Below are 10,647 nucleotides of genomic sequence, written 5' to 3'. Positions count from 1 at the left end.
CTTTACCAGGCCGTGCCAGTCTGTACCAAACCGTACCAGGCCGTGCCAGGCTTTACCAGGCCGTGCCAGGCCGTACCAAACCGTACCAGGCCGTGCCAGGCTTTACCAGGCCATGCCAGGCCGTACCAGGCCGTGCCAGGCTTTACCAGGCCATGCCAGGCCGTACCAGGCCGTGCCAGGCTTTACCAGGCCGTGCCAGTCTGTACCAAACCGTACCAGGCCGTGCCAGGCCGTACCAAACCGTACCAGGCCGTGCCAGGCCGTACCAAACCGTACCAGGCCGTGCCAGTCTGTACCAGGCCGTGCCAGGCCGTGCCAGGCCGTACCAAACCGTACCAGGCCGTGCCAGGCCGTACCAAACCGTACCAGGCCGTGCCAGTCTGTACCAGGCCGTGCCAGGCGGTACCAAACCGTACCAGGCCGTGCCAGGCCGTACCAAACCGTACCAGGCCGTGCCAGTCAGTACCAAACCGTACCAGGCCGTGCCAGGCTGTACCAGGCCGTGCCAGGCCGTACCAAACCGTACCAGGCCGTGCCAGGCCGTGCCAGGCCGTGTCAGTCTTTACCAAACCGTACCAGGCCGTGCCAAGCCGTGCCAGGCTGTACCAGGCCGTGCCAGGCCGTACTAGGCCGTGCCAGGCTTTACCAGGCCGTGCCAGTCTGTACCAAACCGTACCAGGCCGTGCCAGGCCGTACCAAACCGTACCAGGCCGTGCCAGGCTTTACCAGGCCGTGCCAGGCCGTGCCAGGCGTTACCAGGCCGTGACAGATCGTGCCAGGCCGTGCCAGGCCGTACCAGGCCGTGCCAGGCCGTACCAAACCGTATCAGGCCGTGCCAGGCCGTACCAAACCGTACCAGGCCGTGCCAGGCCATGCCAGGCCGTGCCAGGCTGTACCAGGCCGTGCCAGGCCGTACCAGGCCGTACCAAACCGTACCAGGCCGTGCCAGGCTGTACCAGGCCGTGCCAGGCTGTACCAGGCTGTACCAGGCCGTGCCAGGCCGTGCCAGGCTGTACCAGGCCGTGCCAGGCTGTACCAGGCCGTACCAAACCGTACCAGGCCGTACCAAACCGTACCAGGCCGTGCCAGGCTGTACCAGGCCGTGCCAGGCTGTACCAGGCCTTGCCAGGCCGTACCAAACCGTGCCAGGCCGTGCCAGGCTGTACCAGGCCGTACCAGGCCGTGCCAGGCCGTGCCAGGCCGTGCCAGGCTGTACCAGGCCTTGCCAGGCTGTACCAGGCCGTGCCAGGCCGTGCCAGGCCGTGCCAGGCTGTACCAGACCGTGCCAGGCCGTGCCAGGCCGTGCCAGGCTGTACCAGGCCGTGCCAGGCCGTGCCAGACCGTGCCAGGCCGTGCCAGGCCGTGCCAGGCCGTGCCAGGCTGTACCAGGCCGTGCCAGGCCGTACCAGGCCATGCCAGGCCGTGCCAGGCCGTGCCAGGCTGTACCAGGCCGTGCCAGGCCGTGCCAGGTCGTGCCAGGCCGTGCCAGGCTGTACCAGGCCGTGCCAGGCTGTACCAGGCCGTGCCAGGCCGTGCCAGGCCGTGCCAGGCTGTACCAGGCCGTGCCAGGCCGTACCAGGCCGTGCCAGGCCGTGCCAGGCCGTGCCAGGCCGTGCCAGGCTGTACCAGGCCGTGCCAGGCCGTACCAGGCCGTGCCAGGCTGTACCAGGCCGTGCCAGGCTGTACCAGGCCGTGCCAGGCCGTACCAGGCCGTGCCAGGCTGTACCAGGCCGTGCCAGGCCGTACCAGGCCGTGCCAGGCCGTACCAGGCCGTGCCAGGCCGTGCCAGGCCGTGCCAGGCTGTACCAGGCCGTGCCAGGCCGTGCCAGGCCGTGCCAGGCCGTGCCAGGCCGTGCCAGGCCGTACCAGGCCGTGCCAGGCCGTACCAGGCTGTACCAGGCCGTGCCAGGCTGTACCAGGCCGTGCCAGGCCGTGCCAGGCCGTGCCAGGCTGTACCAGGCCGTGCCAGGCTGTACCAGGCCGTGCCAAGCCGTGCCAGGCCGTACCAGGCCGTGCCAGGCTGTACCAGGCCGTGCCAGGCCGTGCCAGGCCGTACCAGGCCGTGCCAGGCCGTACCAGGCTGTACCAGGCCGTGCCAGGCTGTACCAGGGCCTGCCAGGCTGTACCAGGCTGTACCAGGGCCAGCCAGGCTGTACCAGGCTGTACCAGGCTGTACCAGGCCGTGCCAGGCCGTACCAGGCTGTACCAGGCCGTGCCAGGCTGTACCAGGCCGTGCCAGGCTGTACCAGGCCCAGCCAGGCTGTACCAGGCCGTACCAGGCTGTACCAGGCCGTACCAGGCCGTGCCAGGCTGTACCAGGCCGTACCAGGCCGTGCCAGGCCGTACCAGGCTGTACCAGGCCGTGCCAGGCTGTACCAGGCTGTACCAGGCTGTACCAGGCCGTGCCAGGCCGTACCAGGCCGTGCCAGGCCGTACCAGGCCGTGCCAGGCTGTACCAGGCCGTGCCAGGCCGTACCAGGCCGTGCCAGGCCGTACCAGGCCGTGCCAGGCCGTGCCAGGCCGTGCCAGGCCGTGCCAGGCTGTACCAGGCCGTGCCAGGCCGTGCCAGGCCGTGCCAGGCCGTGCCAGGCCGTGCCAGGCCGTGCCAGGCCGTACCAGGCCGTGCCAGGCCGTACCAGGCTGTACCAGGCCGTGCCAGGCTGTACCAGGCCGTGCCAGGCCGTGCCAGGCTGTACCAGGCCGTGCCAGGCTGTACCAGGCCGTGCCAAGCCGTGCCAGGCCGTACCAGGCCGTGCCAGGCTGTACCAGGCCGTGCCAGGCCATGCCAGGCCGTACCAGGCCGTGCCAGGCCGTACCAGGCTGTACCAGGCCGTGCCAGGCTGTACCAGGGCCTGCCAGGCTGTACCAGGCTGTACCAGGGCCAGCCAGGCTGTACCAGGCTGTACCAGGCTGTACCAGGCCGTGCCAGGCCGTACCAGGCTGTACCAGGCCGTGCCAGGCTGTACCAGGCCGTGCCAGGCTGTACCAGGCCCAGCCAGGCTGTACCAGGCCGTACCAGGCTGTACCAGGCCGTACCAGGCCGTGCCAGGCTGTACCAGGCCGTACCAGGCCGTGCCAGGCCGTACCAGGCTGTACCAGGCCGTGCCAGGCTGTACCAGGCTGTACCAGGCCGTACCAGGCCGTACCAGGCTGTACCAGGCTGTACTAGGCCGTATCAGGCCGTGCCAGGCTGTACCAGGCCGTGCCAGGCTGTACCAGGCCGTACCAGGCTGTACCAGGCTGTACCAGGCCGTGCCAGGCTGTACCAGGCCGTGCCAGGCCCTGGGGGGTATGGAGAGGTGGCAGGACTGGTGACTCATCTGGGCTGGTGTAGATGTAGACGTCCAGTGCAGAGGCATTGAAGGTGAAGGGAAAAGGCAGTTCCACTGCTATGCAGGGGATTCATGTGACAAGGGTGAGTGAGTTTAAGGTGAGTGAGTTTAGGGCGTGTGAGTTTTGGATGAGTCTCCTATATGCTTATAGGAAACATAAATTTTGAATCGAGAGGGGGTTGAGAGTTTATTCCAATAAGTTTAATGTCGGGGCAGGTGTTAGGATGAGTGTGGAGGCAGGTGTTAGGATGAGAGTGGAGGCAGGTGTTAGGATGAGTGTCGAGGCAGGTGTTAGGATGAGTGTCGAGGCCGGTGTTAGGATGAGTGTCGAGGCCGGTGTTAGGATGAGTGTCGAGGCAGGTGTTAGGATGAGTGTCGAGGCAGGCGTTAGGATGAGAGTGGAGGCAGGTGTTAGGATGAGAGTGGAGGCAGGTGTTAGGATGAGAGTGGAGGCAGGTGTTAGGATGAGTGTCGAGGCAGGTGTTAGGATGAGTGTCGAGGCAGGTGTTAGGATGAGTGTCGAGGCAGGCGTTAGGATGAGTGTCGAGGCAGGCGTTAGGATGAGTGTCGAGGCAGGCGTTAGGATGAGTGTCGAGGCAGGCGTTAGGATGAGTGTCGAGGCAGGTGTTAGGATGAGTGTCAAGGCAGGTGTTAGGATGAGTGTCGAGGCAGGTGTTAGGATGAGTGTCGAGGCAGGCGTTAGGATGAGTGTCGAGGCAGGTGTTAGGATGAGTGTCTAGGCAGGTGTTAGGATGAGTGTCGAGGCAGGCGTTAGGATGAGTGTCGAGGCAGGCGTTAGAGTGAATGTCTGTATGTGTGGTAGTGGAGGCCTGTATGTGTGGTGATGGAGGTCTGTATGTGTGGTAGTGGAGGCCTGTATGTGTGGTGGTGGAGGTCTGTATGTGTGGTAGTGGTGGTCTGTATGTGTGGTGGTGGAGGTCTGTATGTGTGGTAGTGGAGGTCTGTATGTGTGGTAGTGGAGGTCTGTATGTGTGGTAGTGGTGGTCTGTATGTGTGGTAGTGAAGGTCTGTATGTGTGGTGGTGGTGGGTCTGTATGTGTGGTAGTGGAGGGCTGTATGTGTGGTAGTGGAGGCCTGTATGTGTGGTGGTGGAGGTCTGTATGTGTGGTAGTGGAGGCCTGTATGTGTGGTAGTGGTGGTCTGTATGTGTGGTGGTGGGTCTGTATGTGTGGTGGTGGAGGTCTGTATGTGTGGTAGTGGAGGCCTGTATGTGTGGTGGTGGTGGTCTGTATGTGTGGTGGTGGGTCTGTATGTGTGGTGGTGGTGATCTGTATGTGTGGTAGTGGTGGTCTGTATGTGTGGTGGTGGAGGTCTGTATGTGTGGTAGTGGAGGTCTGTATGTGTGGTAGTGGAGGTCTGTATGTGTGGTAGTGGTGGTCTGTATGTGTGGTAGTGAAGGTCTGTATGTGTGGTGGTGGTGGGTCTGTATGTGTGATAGTGGAGGGCTGTATGTGCGGTAGTGGAGGCCTGTATGTGTGGTGGGGGGTCTGTAAGTGTGGTGGTGGGTCTGTATGTGTGGTAGTGGAGGGCTGTATGTGTGGTAGTGGAGGCCTGTATGTGTGGTGGGGGGTCTGTAAGTGTGGTGGTGGGTCTGTATGTGTGGTAGTGGAGGCCTGTATGTGTGGTAGTGGTGGTCTGTATGTGTGGTGGTGGGTCTGTATGTGTGGTGGTGGAGGTCTGTATGTGTGGTAGTGGAGGTCTGTATGTGTGGTGGTGGTGGTCTGTATGTGTGGTAGTGGAGGCCTGTATGTGTGGTGGTGGTGGTCTGTATGTGTGGTGGTGGGTCTGTATGTGTGGTGGTGGAGGTCTGTATGTGTGGTAGTGGTGGTCTGTATGTGTGGTGGTGGTCTGTATGTATGGTGGTGGAAGTCTGTATGTGTGGTGGTGGTCTGTATGTGTGGTGGTGGAGGTCTGTATGTGTGGTGGTGGAGGTCTGTATGTGTGGTGGTGGTCTGTATGTGTGGTAGTGGAGGTCTGTATGTGTGGTGGTGGAGGTCTGTATGTGTGGTAGTGGAGGTCTGTATGTGTGGTGGTGGAGGTCTGTATGTGTGGCGGTGGGTCTGTATGTGTGGTGGTGGTGGGTCTGTATGTGTGGTGGTGGAGGTCTGTATGTGTGGTGGTGGTGGGTCTGTAAGTGTGGTAGTGGAGGTCTGTATGTGTGGTAGTGGAGGTCTGTATGTGTGGTGGTGGAGGTCTGTATGTGTGGTGGTGGTGGTCTGTATGTGTGGTGGTGGTGGTCTGTATGTGTGGTAGTGGTGGTCTGTATGTGTGGTAGTGGTGGTCTGTATGTGTGGTGGTGGAGGTCTGTATGTGTGGTAGTGGAGGGCTGTATGTGTGGTGGTGGAGGTCTGTATGTGTGGTGGTGGTCTGTATGTGTGGTGGTGGTGGTCTGTATGTGTGGTGGTGGTGGTCTGTATGTGTGGTAGTGGTAGTCTGTATGTGTGGTGGTGGTGGTGGTTTGTATGTGTGGGGGTGAAGGTCTGTATGTGTGGTAGTGGAGGCCTGTATGTGTGGTGGTGGAGGTCTGTATGTGTGGTGGTGGTCTGTATGTGTGATGGTGGTGGTCTGTATGTGTGGTGGTGGTGGTCTGTATGTGTGGTAGTGGTGGTCTGTATGTGTGGTGGTGGAGGTCTGTATGTGTGGTAGTGGAGGGCTGTATGTGTGGTGGTGGAGGTCTGTATGTGTGGTGGTGAAGGTCTGTATGTGTGGTAGTGGTGGTCTGTATGTGTGGTAGCGGAGGTCTGTATGTGTGGTGGTGGAGGTCTGTATGTGTGGTAGTGGTGGTCTGTATGTGTGGTGGTGGGTCTGTATGTGTGGTAGTGGAGGTCTGTATGTGTGGTAGTGGTGGTTCTGTATGTGTGGTAGTGGTGGTCTGTATGTGTGGTAGTGGTGGTCTGTATGTGTGGTGGTGGTGGTCTGTATGTGTGGTAGTGGTGGTCTGTATGTGTGGTGGTGGAGGTCTGTATGTGTGGTAGTGGAGGGCTGTATGTGTGGTGGTGGAGGTCTGTATGTGTGGTGGTGAAGGTCTGTATGTGTGGTAGTGGTGGTCTGTATGTGTGGTAGTGGAGGTCTGTATGTGTGGTGGTGGAGGTCTGTATGTGTGGTAGTGGTGGTCTGTATGTGTGGTGGTGGGTCTGTATGTGTGGTAGTGGAGGTCTGTATGTGTGGTGGTGGAGGTCTGTATGTGTGGTAGTGGAGGTCTGTATGTGTGGTTGTGGAGGTCTGTATGTGGTAGTGGTGCTCTGTATGTGTGGTAGTGGAGGTCTGCATGTGTGGTGGTGGAGGTCTGTATGTGTGGTAGTGGAGGGCTGTATGTGTGGTGGTGGAGGTCTGCATGTGTGGTGGTGGAGGTCTGTATGTGTGGTGGTGGTCTGTATGTGTGTTGGTGGAGGTCTGTATGTGTGGTGGTGGTCTGTATGTGTGGTAGTGGAGGTCTGTATGTGTGGTGGTGAAGGTCTGTATGTGTGGTGGTGGTGGTCTGTATGTGTGGTAGTGGAGGTCTGTATGTGTGGTGGTAGAGGTCTGTATGTGTGGTAGTGGAGGGCTGTATGTGTGGTGGTGGAGGTCTGTATGTGTGGTGGTGGTCTGTATGTGTGGTGGTGGAGGTCTGTATGTGTGGTGGTGGTCTGTATGTGTGGTGGTGGTGGGTCTGTATGTGTGGTGGTGGAGGTCTGTATCTGTGGTGGTGGTCTGTTTGTGTGATTGTGGAGGGCTGTATGTGTGGTGGTGGTGGAGGTCTGTATGTGTGGTGGTGGAGGTCTGTATGTGTGGTAATGGAGGCCTGTATGTGTGGTAGTGGTGGTCTGTATGTGTGGTAGTGGTGTTCTGTATGTGTGGTGGTGGTGGAGGTCTGTATGTGTGAGGGTGGAGGTCTGTATGTGTGGTAATGGAGGCCTGTATGTGTGGTGGTGGAGGTCTGTATGTGTGGTGGTGGAGGCCTGTATGTGTGTTAGTGGTGGTCTGTATGTGTGGTAATGGAAGCCTGTATGTGTGGTAGTGGAGGTCTGTATGTGTGGTGGAGGTCTGTATGTGTGGTAGTGGAGGCCTGTATGTGTGGTGGTGAAGGTCTGTATGTGTGGTGGTGGAGGTCTGTATGTGTGGTAGTGGTGGTCTGTATTTGTGGTGGTGAAGGTCTGTATGTGTGGTGGTGGAGGTCTGTATGTGTGGTAGTGAAGGCCTGTATGTGTGGTGGTGGTGGTCTGTATGTGTGGTGGTGGAGGTCTGTATGTGTGGTAGTCGTGGTCTGTATGTGTGGTAGTGGTTGTCTGTATGTGTGGTAGTGGAGGTCTGTATGTGTGGTAGTGGAGGTCTGTATGTGTGGTGGTGAAGATCTGTATGTGTGGTGGTGGAGGTCTGTATGTGTGGTAGTGAAGGCCTGTATATGTGGTGGTGGTGGTCTGTATGTGTGGTGGTGGAGGTCTGTATGTGTGGTAGTGGTGGTCTGTATGAGTGGTAGTGGAGGTCTGTATGTGTGGTAGTGGTGGTCTGTATGTGTGGTAGTGGAGGTCTGTATGTGTGGTGGTGGAGGCCTGTATGTGTGGTAGTCGTGGTCTGTATGTGTGGTAGTGGAGGTCTGTATGTGTGGTAGTGGAGGTCTGTATGTGTGGTGGTGGAGGCCTGTATGTGTGGTAGTCGTGGTCTGTATGTGTGGTAGTGGTTGTCTGTATGTGTGGTAGTGGAGGTCTGTATGTGTGGTAGTGGAGGTCTGTATGTGTGGTAGTGGAGGTCTCTATGTGTGGTGGTAATGGTCTGTATGTGTGGTAGTGGTTGTCTGTATGTGTGGTAGTGGAGGTCTGTATGTGTGGTAGTGGAGGTCTGTATGTGTGGTAGTGGAGGCCTGTATGTGTGGTAGTGGAGGTCTGTATGTGTGGTGGTGGTGGGTCTGTATGTGTGGTGGTGGAGGTCTGTATGTGTGGTAGTGGAGGTCTGTATGTGTGGTAGTGGTGGTCTGTATGTGTTGTGATGGAGGTCTGTATGTGTGGTAGTGGAGGTCTGTATGTGTGGTGGTGGTGGGTCTGTATGTGTGGTGGTGGAGGTCTGTATGTGTGGTAGTGGAGGTCTTTATGTGTGGTAGTGGAGGTCTGTATGTGTGGTAGTGGAGGTCTGTATGTGTGGTAGTGGTGTTCTGTATGTGTGGTGGTAGTGGAGGTCTGTATGTGTGGTAGTGGAGGGCTGTATGTGTAGTGGTGGGTCTGTATGTGTGGTAGTGGAGGTCTGTATGTGTGGTAGTGGAGATCTGTATGTGTGGTAGTGGAGGTCTGTATGTGTGGTAGTGGTGGTCTGTATGTGTGGTAGTGGAGGCCTGTATGTATGGTAGTGGTAGGTCTGTATGTGTGGTAGTGGTGGTCTGTATGTGTGGTAGTGGTGGTCTCTATGTGTGGTAGTGGAGGCCTGTATGTGTGGTAGTGGAGGTCTGTATGTGTGGTAGTGGTGGGTCTGTATATGTGGTAGTAGAGGGCTGTATGTGTGGTGGTGGAGGTCTGTATGTGTGTTAGTGGTGGTCTGTATGTGTGGTAGTGGAGGCCTGTATATGTGGTAGTGGAGGCCTGTATGTGTGGTAGTGGAGGCCTGTATGTGTGGTAGTAGTGGGTCTGTATGTGTGGTGGTGGAGGGCTGTATGTGTGGTAGTGGAGGGCTGTATGTGTGGTAGTGGTGGATTTGTATGTGTGGTAGTGGAGGCCTGTATCTGTGGTGGTGGAGGTCTGTATGTGTGGTAGTGGAGGCCTGTATGTGTGGTAGTGGAGGGCTGTGTGTATGGTGGTGGTGTGTCTGTATGTGTGGTAGTGGAGGACTGTATGTGTGGTAGTGGAGGCCTGTATGTGTGGTGGTGGAGGTCTGTATGTGTGGTAGTGGAGGCCTGTATGTGTGGTAGTGGAGGCCTGTATGTGTGGTAGTGGAGGCCTTTATGTGTGGTGGTGGTGGGTATCTATGTGTGGTAGTGGAGGTCTGTATGTGTGGTGGTGGAGGCCTGTATGTGTGGTGGTGGAGGTCTGTATGTGTGGTAGTGGAGGCCTGTATGTGTGGTGGTGGTGGGTATCTGTGTGTGGTAGTGGAGGTCTGTATGTGTGGTGGTGGAGGCCTGTATGTGTGGTGGTGGAGTTCTGTATGTGTGGTAGTGGAGGCCTGTATGTGTGGTGGTGGTGAGTCTGTATGTGTGGTAGTGGAGGGCTGTATGTGTGGTGGTGGTGGGTCTGCATGTGTGGTAGTGGAGGTCTGTATGTGTGGTGGTGGAGTTCTGTATGTGTGGTAGTGGAGGCCTGTATGTGTGGTGGTGGTGAGTCTGTATGTGTGGTAGTGGTGGGTCTGAATGTGTGGTGGTGGTGGGTCTGTATGTGTGGTAGTGGAGGCCTGTATGTGTGGTGGTGGAGGTCTGTATGTGTGGTAGTGGAGGGCTGTATGTGTGGTGGTGGAGGTCTGTATGTGTGGTAGTGGTGGTCTGTATGTGTGGTAGTATAGGGCTGCATGTGTGGTGGTGGTGGGTATCTATGTGTGGTAGTGGAGGTCTGTATGTGTGGTGGTGGAGACCTGTATGTGTGGTGGTGGAGGCCTGTATGTGTGGTAGTGGAGGCCTGTATGTGTGGTTGTGGTGGGTCTGTATGTGTGGTAGTGGAGGTCTGTATGTGTGGTGGTGGTGGGTCTGTATGTGTGGTGGTGGAGGCCTGTATGTGTGGTAGTGGAGGTCTGTATGTGTGGTAGTGGAGGTCTGTATGTGTAGTAGTGGAGGTCTGTATGTGTGGTAGTGGAGGTCTGTATGTGTGGTTGTGGAGGTCTGTATGTGTTGTATTGGAGGCTTGTATGTGTTGTAGTGGAGGCCTGTATGTGTGGTGGTGGTGGGTCTGTATGTGTGGTGGTGGAGGGCTGTATGTGTGGTGGTGGAGGTCTGTATGTGTGGTGGTGGACGTCTGTATGTGTGGTAGTGGAGGTCTGTATGTGTGGTAGTGGAGGCCTTTATGTGTTGTAGTGGAGGCCTGTATGTGTGGTGGTGGTGGGTCTGTATGTGTGGTGGTGGAGGTCTGTATGTGTGGTGGTGGAGGTCTGTATGTGTGGTGGTGGAGGTCTGTATGTGTGGTGGTGGAGGTCCGTATGTGTGGTAGTGGAGGTCTGTATGTGTGTAGTGGTCTGTATGTGTGGTAGTGGAGGTCTGTATGTGTGGTAGTGGAGGTCTGTATGTGTGGTAGTGGAGGTCTGTATGTTTGGTAGTGGAGGTCTGTATGTGTGGTAGTGGAGGGCTGTATGTGTGGTGGTGGAGGTCTGTATGTGTGGTGGTGAAGGTCTGTATGTGTGGTAGTGGTGG

Source organism: Procambarus clarkii, unplaced genomic scaffold (genome assembly GCF_040958095.1).
Source record: "Procambarus clarkii isolate CNS0578487 unplaced genomic scaffold, FALCON_Pclarkii_2.0 HiC_scaffold_286, whole genome shotgun sequence".
Taxonomy (NCBI): Eukaryota; Metazoa; Arthropoda; class Malacostraca; order Decapoda; family Cambaridae; genus Procambarus; species Procambarus clarkii.
This window is presented reverse-complemented; position numbering follows the sequence as displayed.